The sequence below is a fragment of the Dryobates pubescens genome, chromosome 5 (genome assembly GCF_014839835.1).
Source record: "Dryobates pubescens isolate bDryPub1 chromosome 5, bDryPub1.pri, whole genome shotgun sequence".
Lineage (NCBI taxonomy): Eukaryota > Metazoa > Chordata > Aves > Piciformes > Picidae > Dryobates > Dryobates pubescens.
The window spans coordinates 35,181,191-35,193,837 of NC_071616.1; the positions used below are offsets into that span (position 1 = coordinate 35,181,191).

General features: G+C 45.7%; 1 protein-coding gene across 3 annotated transcripts in view; it reads right to left on the reverse strand.

The window, feature by feature from the left end:
• ADCK1 (aarF domain containing kinase 1) overlaps positions 1 to 12,647 on the reverse strand; it is a 75,094-nt gene that overhangs the window by 34,923 nt on the left and 27,524 nt on the right. The gene's annotated exons all lie outside the window — the stretch shown is intronic.

Below are 12,647 nucleotides of genomic sequence, written 5' to 3' on the forward strand. Positions count from 1 at the left end.
TCCGGAGAGTCAAGCCAAAGTCCACCAGCAACACTGCTTTTGTAGAGAGAGCAGGTGGAAAATTATAGTCTTTCAAAATGCACACTAAATAATGTCACTACTCTCTCTGTTTTGCATGATCTAAGCATCTTATAGCCTATACAAAATGCACAGATCAAAGTAGTGTAAGGCTGAGGCATGTATATACATTTATATACACACTTGGTCACTTTTCATCATGCTGAAAAATAAAGTAGTGACTTGTGAGTGACTTATTCCCTGTAACAGTGCAGGCTATGGGGCTACCTCATGTTCTCTGCCCTCCCCTTGCACATAAAGACTTCCCTTTATCTTAATTTGCTCTTCCACCTTGAGCTGTCCCTCACTTGAACAATGCTGATTGAATCTACTCTTTTCTCTCTGTCTTTTTGGAGAAATATTGCTTCACCTGCATCTCTCCTGCCTGCAAGGATGGAGCCACACTTGTCAGTCATTCAGACAGACTGGGATCACAGCCCTTCAAGAGCACACAACTTCTCCACCCCCAGTGCTGAAAGCATTGCACTCACTCTCTCTCTCCCCCTGCTAACCAAGAAGGCTCTCAGTTTTTATACCGGCATGTAGTGAGAGCAGGGCAGAAGACAACTCTCTCGCAGTCAACAAACTTCTTTCTGCATCCCATCTGCCTTAAGGCATTCCATGGTTCAGGAGGAGCAGTGGTGACCCCTTTCTCCTGAGATCTTTGTGGCTTACTGTGTTCTCTGCAGCTGCTCAGCTCCTAAGCAACAGAGCTGAAAGTGCTAACATAGCAGGAACATCCATGTAGTTCCTAAGGAAGGCAGCAGTTTCCCCAGACTTCTGCTCTTCTAATGGCTCTGTCATTGTATCTGAGCAGCTTCCTTACCCCTTTCCCAGCTTTCTGGACATGTTCCACAAAGCTCTGCTCACAGCCCCTAGCCTCACCACTGCATCTAGATAACAGCTCCCATAAAATTTCCACCTCCTTTCTGGTGACTTCTAGTGACTGTAAATAGAGACTACTTATAGACAAAGTACAATTTCAGCTTGTCTCAGACATCTTCTTTCAGGTAGTCATCTCTCTGTTCATATTCAACACAGAAAAAGCACAGTTTCTAATAGTCCATTCAAACCATCCCTCCTTGTCTCCTTCCATCACAACCGACAATGACACAAACTTTCTGACAAGCATGCATACAGAGCTGGCCTTGTCATCAACACTGACCTATGTCATTTCCAGACTAGGTCTCCATCTAGTACTACACACGGAGTGCTAATGCTCACTAGTGATAGGTGACAACAATCCACCTGTTCTCCCCAAAGTTCCCATTTCTCTGGAGCTGCAAATGTAGTAAGACATGTGAGAGTCCCTGGCATACCCAGAACCCCTTGTCTGAATTCCTGCAGACATACTCCCAAATGACTTATCCCTTCCACAGATGCCAACAGCCTCTGGCAAAGATAGCACATTTGGAAAGAATGACCAAATCACAGAATATCCCAGGTTGGAAGGGATCTCAAAAGGCCATGTGGTCCAACTTTTCATGGGAAAGGAGCGTAGATGAGATTATCACATCTTGAAAAACTTCAATAATGGGGACCCTACCACATCCCTGGAAAAGGTGGTTCCCATGATTGATAGTTCTCAACATAAAAAAATCCTCTTCTATCGAGACAAAACCTCTCCCAAAATGCCACAGAGAAGAAGACACGCCACAGAGATGGGGCCAGCTGGCATATTAAGCAAGAAGGTAAGGTTCAAGAAAGTACCCATAAGCAAATGAATTTCCAAGACCCTTTTGACTTCAGGCATAAACACATCCCTGCCATGTACTGGCTGAAACATGAGTAGGAAAGGGTCAACAGACCCACAATAAACAGGCTCCAGTTAGTTGCAGCCAGGCAGAGGGAGACTCTGCTGAGATGCCCCAAGGGCCTTGTCAGCAGTAAACCTGCACAACAGCAGCAGTCCTGTGAGAAATAACCAGCTGCCAGAGACTGAGAATATATAGGGACCTTCGGGAACACACATCACCTGTGCCTCATCTCAAATGCCTCTGATTCAGCTTTGAAAGCCTAGGGGCTTCGAGAAGCACACAGGAGAAGGGGTGGTGAAGAAGAACCATCCATGGGCAGGTTTATGAGACTATACAGAGAGTGGTGAGGAGATGTCTAGAGGTATGTTTGGAAGAGGTGAGCTACAAACACCTCATCAGCAAGCAAGGCTGTGCAACAGCTTGTGCAGAGAGTTAAGGAGGAGGCACAGGGCAGCGCATTTGTGTGTGCAGCTTGAGTGGAGCAAAATCCTCCACTGGCAGAGAGGCAGGGTCAGGACAGGTGTGTGGGTGCAGAGACAGGGTGTGCAGGGGGAGTGGAGAGCTGTGTTGCAAGGCTAGGTATCTGGCAGGACAGTACTGCATACGTGTGAGTATATGCTACGCTGACAGACCCTTCTACTCCAGCTCCCGAGAGAGAGGCATACTCCCATGGGTACTATGTGGAATGCTCTTAGGTGTCTTCTCAGAAAGAGATGATGGAAAAGTGGTTGTAGGCTCAAGACAAAGAGCAGAAATGACAAAAGGAGCATTGCACTATGAAGCAGCCTATCATCGTGGTGGATAAATGAACAGTACAATAAAAACACCACAGAGAGCAAAGCCCAGCCCCAGTCAAACTCTGCCCGGCTACAATGCCTTCCCCAGGCTTTGGTCAGAATTACATCAATGCAAGCATGATAAAGTTTTATTGAAGCACAATATAGCTCCAGAATAATAATAGAGAAAAATGAGAGTGAGGATCTGAAGCAGACATGGAAGTACATGTAGCCTGGCAGACGTGGGCAGCTCTGTCTGAATTGAATTCATATCAAGAGCAGGATTTAATGAGGTCACTACCATTAGAAGAAATTAGCTAAAAATGTAGGAAAGCTCTGCTGAAGATGTAAAGCTTCTAATCCACTTACTCTTGCTGACTGTGCCTTGATGGGATACTGAAACTCTGTCACACCTGGCAAAACAGCCAGTGCAAAAGGCACAGCTGTATAGCAGTCCACACCACCAAGAAAAAGGTGTGGGGACTGAAGTCAAGGAAGAATGACTTACAAAGGGATCTAGATGGGACCCTAGAGTTTGTGTCCTTTGCAGCCTGCTCTCAGAAAAAGTAGACATCCAGAAAAGCAATTAGAGAGAGACAACTGCATGGCAAATTAAATCCACAAGTAACTCTGCCAACAGTATCACTGACACCATGCTGGGGAACAGGCTCCACGCATTCCCTAATGACCAGTTACACAGACCCCGGAGCTCAGAGTTCTCTGCACTGATCCAAAGAGAGAAGTCCAAAGAGAAAAGTCCTGTGCTCAGCCAGGTACATTATTTCCTGTTCCCTCCTTGTCAATCTCTCCTCTGAATATCAGCCTTCCCTTTCTTCTCCTGCCTATATTTTCCCTGTTTTCACATCTCCTACAGTTTATTTATTATCCCTCTTCCTTCTCCCCATGTTTTGTCATTTGCGCCCAGATCTTCTTGTTGGGCTGCAAGGTTCCTGGTTCAATGGCACAACTCAGCTGATTTGCTCTTCTTAAAGCAGAGTCTGCTCTCATGTAAATCACCCTCCAAACCCAGCCTGTGAAATGGGCTTGTTCACTAAACTCTATGAATAGGGAAGTAGGCACAGCTGGCCTATTCATAATCAACATAAAAAATAGATTAGCACTTTACAGATTAAACATTATCGTTTCAAGAGTTAACATAAATCAACGACGCTTACAGGCCTAGCATTGCTGCTGCCACTGCACACTGACAAGCACTGCAAAGGAAGGGCTGCCAGTCCAGGGTGCAGTGGGAAACTGCTTGTTTGTCTTCCACCTTGAAGGCACGTTCTTTTCTGGCACCCCAAGGGTGTACTGCTAGAGGTTGCTACAAGGAGAAAAGTGGGCTAAGGCAACAAAAGTAGGGGGTTAATTTTGCTTAATTTACATGCATTTCAGAGCAATCCAGCAACCCACTATTCTAGAGCCAAAATTCAGCTGCCCTACTTTACTTCCTGGAGTTGATGCAAGTCAAAAACAGATGGAGCAACAGAGTCAGTCTCTGGAATATGAATAGGACAAGGAGCCTCTAAACACCAACTGGTACCTAGCTCTGTTTCCTGTAGCTCAAAATCACTGGGCTCCTGTAGATGAAGCAAAGACATTTGGAGGAATTCTATCTAATGTAAGTAGGGACACCCATCTCAAAACACAACTCATCGTAACTCAAGGAGTCACCTCACCAAGGACTCCAGACATGCCCCAAGGAAAGCAAAGCCAGAACAGAGTAGTCCAGAAACTGCTACTGGTCAAGCTGCACCTCTTTCTTCATAAAGGACAGGACACAAAGTCACTGGAGATGTTCCACCCAACACAGTGCTACGGTTGTCAGACAACAGAGAGCTAACACCCATAGAACCAGTGCAGACCATGCCCTTTCCCTCCCCACTGCCCACTCACAGAGAACCACCCAGTGTCCTAAACGTTTAGGACCTGTAATTCCTGAGCTGGTCCTGAAAAAAACCTTTGACAGGATATCCCAGTAAGAACCAGACACACAGCTCTTTCAAACAGGAAAAAATAAAAAGAAAAAAGAAGTGAGGTTATAAGCCAAAGGACAAAAGACTGCCTGGGACAGGACAGTGTGGCCTTAGAGGGTGTTTTGGCAGCCAGGGCAAAAACACTAGCAGGTCACAAAGGAGAGGGCAGCAAAAGTCACATGGAGAGTCTTCTTTAGTATAACCCCTTTTAATAAGCCCTAGTAATTTTAATTGCTCTAGCCTCCTTCTAGCCTTTCTTGATAAATGGGAATAACAGTTAATAGACCTGAACCAATCAGTTACATCCAATAAGCTGTTTGGCAAAATTAGCTTTGTTCTCCACTCCAACTGATACCACCTCGGTTCCATTCATTATCTGAAATGAGCCAACTAATGGATATTTTCTACTAATCATTTGAAATTTGGAAGGCTTGGTGCTGAACAGCCTCTTCCAAGAATTTGCCAATTTGAGACAGAGTAGTTACGTGAGCTTTGTCAGGCAGAAACTCACGGGTTTGTAACAGCTGAGCTTTCCTGGCACAAGCAATAGGTCACATGAGTTTATTGCTTCAGTTGTACAGACAGCTTCACAGGTTTGGCTCTGAACCACACACCTTGTAGAAACAAAGCACTGCAAAGCTTACAGAAAAGAAGTGCAAAATGTACTTAATGTTCACAAACACAACTTGGTTTTTCCGAAGCGAAGAGGAGGAAACTTTCTCCCTCTCAGGCCAGCCTGCCTACTAGGGACTGACACACTTTGCTCACTGGAGGAAAGACCTTTGAGACCCCTTAAATCCCAATTCTCACTTCAATTCTCAAAACACAAAAGCATGTTGACTGTGAGGTTTCCCATGAGGAGAATTTTCAATGTTCTCTCCCACAGCAACTTTTTCACTCTGCCAGCACGGTGAAGCTCAGCATCCTTCTATGGAATTCGGAGCTGTCTCTCAGCCAGGTCCCAGAAGTGCCATAAAACAGAGCCCATTACATCAGTGTACAACTTAACAATTCATAAAAATGCTATGTGTCTATTCTGTCTTAGGAAAATGCAGATGTGCCAAGGTTAGGACCTGTAACTCCTTATTTCATTTTATGTCATTGGTTTCATCTACAAATAACCTCCTGCCACAAGTCACCCAACACAATGCACCATGTTGTCATGTTTGCCATGGGTCAAGAGCCAAGTAACTGTGCAGATGTAAAATTCAGAGACAAAACAGGAGACATGAACCAGGCAGAATGAAGTAAGACATTAAAATATCAGCAGGCAGAAGACAGGATTCCCTGCAGCATCAGAAAAATCAGGCATAATAAACCCAGCCTGAGTCTAGATCAGAGTATTGAGTAAGACTATTTCTGAGAGTACCACCAGCAAGCTTTGAAGCAGAAGCCAGTCGCTCCACATGGCAGCTGAGTGCTTCTGCCACTTCCCAGATCCTGCCAGAGGCTGCTGAGCAAAGGAGACACACACCACGTTCAAAAAAAGGAAGTCTCTGTATGCAAGAAGGCCACATAAGAACTATCAAACCCAGTTACAGATAGCAATTTCCACTGACTGTTTGGAACTGGAGGAGTTACCCATGGCTGAGAGGTAGTTTCTGCTGATGGCTAGAGCATTGCTGTGCAGCACATCCTCTGCATGATGTGGACACCGAACATGAACTTTATTTGCATCAGAGCAACATTTCAAGCGTCATAAAACTCTTGAGAAACTGAAGAGATACTACCACCTGCACACAAGACACTGTGAGCAAACAAGTTCTGTGTAGGTGTGTCATACACTGACCCCCAGGCACCTAAAAAATTTGTAAACTAAAGGAAAAAAAAGTCACTAAGTATGGAGAGGAGAGCTACTCCCCACAGCAGGCCAGGCCCCGTTGCATTTTCTGATCTCAAATCTTTCACTTTCTTGCAAAAGGCCCTCAAAAAAAACCCCAAACAAAACAAAACAAAGAAAAACCCAAACCACCAAAAAAAAGCTGCAGACAATCTACTGTCCAACTTTCTGTTTTGTAAATCTTATTATCTTGAAAGAAGCCAAAGAAGATTATCCTCTAATCTATTCACAAAACCTTCCTTCTCTTAGACAAGGGGCTTAGAGCACCCAGGAAGAGGCTGCCATGAGCAAGACTCAGATCCTCTCCCAGGAGCTGTGAACAGAGAGAAAACCCCCTGTTCCAAATCTTCCCTGCCACAAGGGCACATTTCAGCATCGTTGGTGTGGATCACTAACACTGGACCCTGAAAACAGAACAACTAGGGACACAGGGAATAAAACAAGGTGGACCACCTGAGCCACACAAAGGTCCCTGTTTGCCTTCCCCACCTGGCCTTGGCAGTGAAGCAGCAGCTCTGAGCAGCTACTGCCCACATGAGAGCTTGGTGTAGAGGCAGCCACACAGAGACGCAGCAGTAACTGGGGCCTCTTACCAGAGACAGGGCAGGGAGAGCACCACGGAGGCTGCAGCAGCTGCTCCTGCCTTGCAGTTGAGTAATGCAGGCCCATTTGTTCTGGATGACATTAATGCTATTCACCATCCATCTCAGACTCTTTAAATTACCTTTTTATGGCCAAAATCCTTTTCATAATTGATAAAAATCTCTTTTTTATATCCCAAGTTATTGCAAAAAATGTGAAGGTTTTTTACTCCTCATTACAGTTTTAATACAAATGTGTTTTTTATTGACAGCTGCTTGGAAGCCCTGACAGGCCTACTGAGAGAGACTCAGAGGGCTGTGAGAAGGGCAAGATCCTTCCATCTCATTTCCTAGCACCTCACACTGTCAGAGTAATGCCACCACAGCCCAGCCTCCACTCTGGTGGGTAACACCATGCAGGAAGAGGTTTTCTGTAATGGACATAATACCCAGGGCAGGAAGAAGAAGCTCTTGCTGACCTAATTCTAGTTTCCCTTTGTCTATTAGGAAAGTACATGAGAGCCAACTTGACAGAGCACCCCAGCACAGCATTGCTGGAGTGAGGTACTTCAGGATAGAATCAAGGTCACAAGCTATGGGAGAGATCCAGGTCTTTGGCAGAACCATTTAACATCAGTCCCATGGCCCCAAGCAATCATGACAGCAAACATGCACTGACTGTGCCACACGTCAGTGCTTCTAGGCAGAACACTTGGCCACAGGCTGTGCAACACTTGAGGAAGCAGGCACATGTCCTGGTATCCTGGATGGGCTAGGCAACACTGCCAGCCTGGGAAGTGGCTTTCTGGAGCCATAACAGGATCTGCAGCATCATGACCTGAAGACCCTGTGATCTAGCAGGGTAAATGAATCTTCTGTAGAGCAATGTAAAGAGCCAGCCACAAAACGTGGCTCATACTCCCTTGGGAGCACCCTGGATGCTGTAGGACATGCAGCATAATACCCAACAGCCTACTGAAAGACTAAATGCTCTCCCACAGGGCTGAGCACTGTTTCAATAGCTTTGCAAATAAGAAGTAAGCATATGTCTCATCAGAGCTCAAAATGCTAATCAACAGTTACAGAGGGAAGGGAATCAGTCCATCCTCCCCGTCACTGACACAGCAAAGGCTGCCAAGCTGTACCAAGAATGAGTACAGAAACAGCACTGTAAATAGGAATCTCTTCCCTCTGTCTTTTCTTACACTCCAACAGTTCAAGGGAAGTCTCTTGCTGTGTGAACTAGCACCTTGCTGTGGTCTCATTATAAATCTTTTCAATGGTAGGTTCACACAGGCATATCAGTTTTGTCCCTCCCTGTCAAATGGCCACATGCCATTGGTGCACATCACTGCAGCGACCATGCTCCCATCTACATGGGTACACTTCAGCTGGAGGAGTAACATTCATGTGCCCAACCCTGAAGACACTTTGGGAATCTTAAAAGCAATTTTAAGCAGGGGGACAAAGGGCAGTATTCTTCTTAGTCACAGTTTTGCTGCAGGGATAGTAATTTCTTAGATAAGGATTTTCTGTTTCTTACTGCACAGCACTGGTGCCATGCCAGCTACAACAGTAGGAATCTAAGGAGAGCAAAGCCCTCCAACCTAAGGCTGAGTCCTCCAAACATCACTGTGTAAGTGCATTCTGCTTCACAAACCACAGCACAGGGGGTTCCTCTAGCACATGTGCTTTGCTTACAAATCACAGTCAAACCACTGACATATCTGGCCCTGCTCAATCAGCAAGCTCCATTATTGTATGGCTGCAGGAGGCTTCTTGCAAATGGCAAAATAGTCCTTGAAAAACAGGTAAAAGCTGCAATTAAGTGTGGATGAAAAGGATGGTCTCCTTGGAGGTGCTAGCTAATCAAGCAATTAGAAACTACTTCCCATTACCTGCACTCCCACAAAGCAGAGCTGAACTGACATCCTTCCAAATGACTCTTTCCATCTCCAAGTCCTTTATACAATTTGGTTTCAGCAGAGACAAGCCTTGACCTCTGGGCACTCACAAGCCCTTTCTCCCGGCTTTGAACAAAGCAAGTACTGGAACCAACACATTCAATCACTAATGTGTTCTCCCTGTGGAGCCTGTTTAGCCTCTCAGCCTTCCTGGAGTGCAGCAAACTCACCAGCAAAGGTCTATCTGCAAATGTGGATGCCTGGGGTCAGGATTTCTCGGGATCCATCACTCCACACTCCGCAGCATTTGCCACTGCTCAGCTTTGGCAATTTCTACTCATCTCTGCAACATCCTCATATCTCTTGCTAACAGATGTTGAAGCTAAGTCAAAGGGCAAGAAGAAAGGACAGACCCCCACTCCCATGGCAAGCAAGGCTGGCCCTGTGCCCTACACCAGCTCCTTGCCCTGCAGGCAAAGATGCAACCTGGACACAGAGCACTTGGTAGCCACAGCGCACAGGTGCTCTACCAGCATGAGAAAGACCCTGCCTGGGACCACAGTGGCCTCATGGGGATGCTAAATCTATCCTTGCCCTAACCCTCAACTGCACAGGAACAGGGGCCAGAGAACCAGCCTGGCAGAAACCTGCCAGAAAGAAGCAAAACTGGAAGACCCAAATTTGATTACAAAATTCTGTTGTATAAGGATGGGCTGATAGCAGATGAGCAGTATCCCTGTAACCCACAACCACAAGCCAGTTCCTTCCAACAGACCAGCCAGAGGAAGGAACCTCTAATCCCAGTGCTGGCAAAACATTTCTTCCATCATTTCTGCTTCCCAAGCACAACAATTTAGTGGTTCTAAGATGCAGCCATTATGACAGGTTTCTCTTTCAGAGCCCCTCTCATCAGCCTTTCTCCCTAAACGTCTGGTGTCCGTGTTTCACCAGAAGTCGCCTGGCTCTCCTCTGTGTGCCCTTGGTTGAGTTAGAGAGCGTAGCTGAATCAGCTGTCTTTCCTTGAGTCATTAATAGCTTTGGAGAGAAAATAACAATTCTGGGGTAGGTAACATACTCATTTTGCTTTCATTTTCCACACGACACCTTTTCACTTTCAGGACCTTCTTCAAGCAAGGAAGATGAAAAGAGAGGTAGAAGAAACTCCTTCAACTGTATCTCATCAGCTATTATTATGCATACAGCTTTTCCCAACTGCTCAAATCCAGCCTATGGTATCTCCACTGACTCCCCAAAAGACTCTATGATCTTGATGATGATTGTTTACAGGACTCATTGTAAAGATTTCTTTGTGCTGCCTCTCCCACAGGTACTACTTGTACCGCCCTGAGAATGCCACCTCAGCCTCCTGCATACAACACTCAAGAGAATGGATCACTTCCCACCATCACTTAGCTAAACCACTGTGGCTATTAGAAAGACAGCATCTGCTCACTGCTGATTATTTTTATCCAAATGATCCCCAACAGCTACAAAGGTTCCCCTTAGACTTAAACCAGGGTTTGTCAGGGCAACCCATCACTATGCATGCACAATGCTCCTCCTTCCGTGTCAGATCAGCACACGTGCCGTTTTCCTTTCAAGCAGTGCATTAGCCCATGGCAGCACAGCTACATGCTGCAGCTCTCAGCTTCAAGCCATGACATTGGCCTAAAGTGGGAGGTTCCCCCAGCAGCAGAGTGTCACACAAATCTGCATGGTGACCAAAGAACTACATTGAACTGCTGTAAAGCTAACTCACAAGCGCTCTGTCTTTGCTCCAAGATCGGTCCCATTGACATGGTCTCACTTCACTTCCCACAAAATCACTCCATTGGTCAAACAGCCAAGCCTCTGACAAGATTTTCAGGAGCAGACCACAACAGAAGACAGACTATTTCTAATTGACTGAAGATACAATGTTTCTGTACAAGAAATTGGCTTTTTTGATCTTCAAATATACGTGCCTTTTTGCAAGCTCTTGCCTAATTCGTCAGCCTTCACATTCCTCCCTATGTATCTCAGTATTTCCAGTTGCTATTTCTTCCATTTGCTCTGCACTGACCCTAACTGGATGTAACTACCTCTTGCTTACACTTGGGATTCATCTGAAGAGCCTGCTCCTGCACCCAAGGGAAATGGAAGTCTTACCACTGAATTCAAGAGCTATGAGGTTAGGCATAGGCACCCTGGGAAGGTTCCCTCTCTATCATTTTCTCTTCTATTTGAATTCATCTGCAAGTTCCCAGGTGTAATGCAGGCCACAAGAGGAGTGGGTTTGGGATCCCTCTTTGCACCCTCCTCTGCCCTGACACTCCACCTTGCTCTTCTGCCATGTATATCATATTTTCAATGTACTGAGGACATAGTTACATGGGAAATAAATTTGTTCCTGAATTAGCCCCATTAAATCTTCTGGGCTCCAGAAAAGACAACTTTGGTGCATTATGTTCCCCAAATCCTTTTTGTTTTCAAACACCTTGAACTGATACCCTGTAACTAACAGACATGGGTGTTTACCTTGGCATTTAATACTGCCCAGTCTCACCAGCTCCTTTATTTCTGTACTTGTCATTCTCTTCATTCTTCTCTTTCACCATCCTCTACTTAGTATTTTCTTTCTGTCCCTTTCTTCCCATTTCTACCTTTTTTCCCTCCCTTTCTGTATCTCTTTAAATATTGCCCAGCACTGCAAATGTGGGTGAAATAAATACTAAGACAGAAGGCTGCTGTGGAGACTGGACTTAAGCTGCCTTGCTGGGAATCAATGAGGTATGGAAGGCTCATCTAGGTTCATAGAAGCTGAAAGAAACCAGGTAGTATCAGTGGCAGCTGAACACACACTTGAGAAAAGAAAGGCACTGACCTCTGAGCACCTGCCTCAACCTCTGAAAGATGCCACACAAACAGAACCAGAGGTGGCTGCTGTGGTAATTTAGTGGGTGCTAATCTTGAGGTGGCTTTCCATGACTCCTGTAGAGGGAGACTGCCAGAGGGAGGCCCACAGAGCAGCAGGAGTCCATCAGCCTACCCTGCTCCATCTATCCACTGAGCTATGAAACACGGCTGACACCAGCCATGCTACAAAGATGCAGTGCTGAGAGAGGGAGCCTCTTGCAGGTCAGGGGCTGGTATTAACCCTGCAATTAAACTACAGGGAAATATTGTCGTTCCTGACTAGATGATATCTAGACCCTAAAACTACACAAAGGCAGACTCACCACGTCCAAATCTACCCATAATATACCAGTAGGTACAAATATTTCCTTTATCCCATTGTGTTCGCCCCAGTACCTCCTTATCACATAGTCAGGCAGTCCAGAACAACCAAAACCAGTCCCATAAATCTATCTGTGAGCAACAACAGCTTCCCTTCTTCATCTTCCTGTCTTCCTCCTCCTCACACATACCTTTTCTATCATTGCTTTTGCACATTGTTGCTTTCTGCCTCCCTCACCATGTTGGCTGTGATCCTTGAAATGCTTCTCCTCAACCTAGGCTGGAGTGAGAGGATCTCTTTTTTGTAAGGGGCAAGATGCAAAACCGCAGAATACCCTCCCCAAATACTGCAATTACTTCCCTTGTATCTAATGAACACTGATGTCAGTGCTGTGGGCTGCTGAGGGTTAATGGTGATAATTTCCTCAGCTACCATGTTACCTGACTGCAAGCAACAGAAATGATTTATGCTATTATTTTCTTTGGGGGTTAATTAGGGGCTCCAGAAAGTAAAGGGCTGTCAGTGCCAGCTGGAATTGG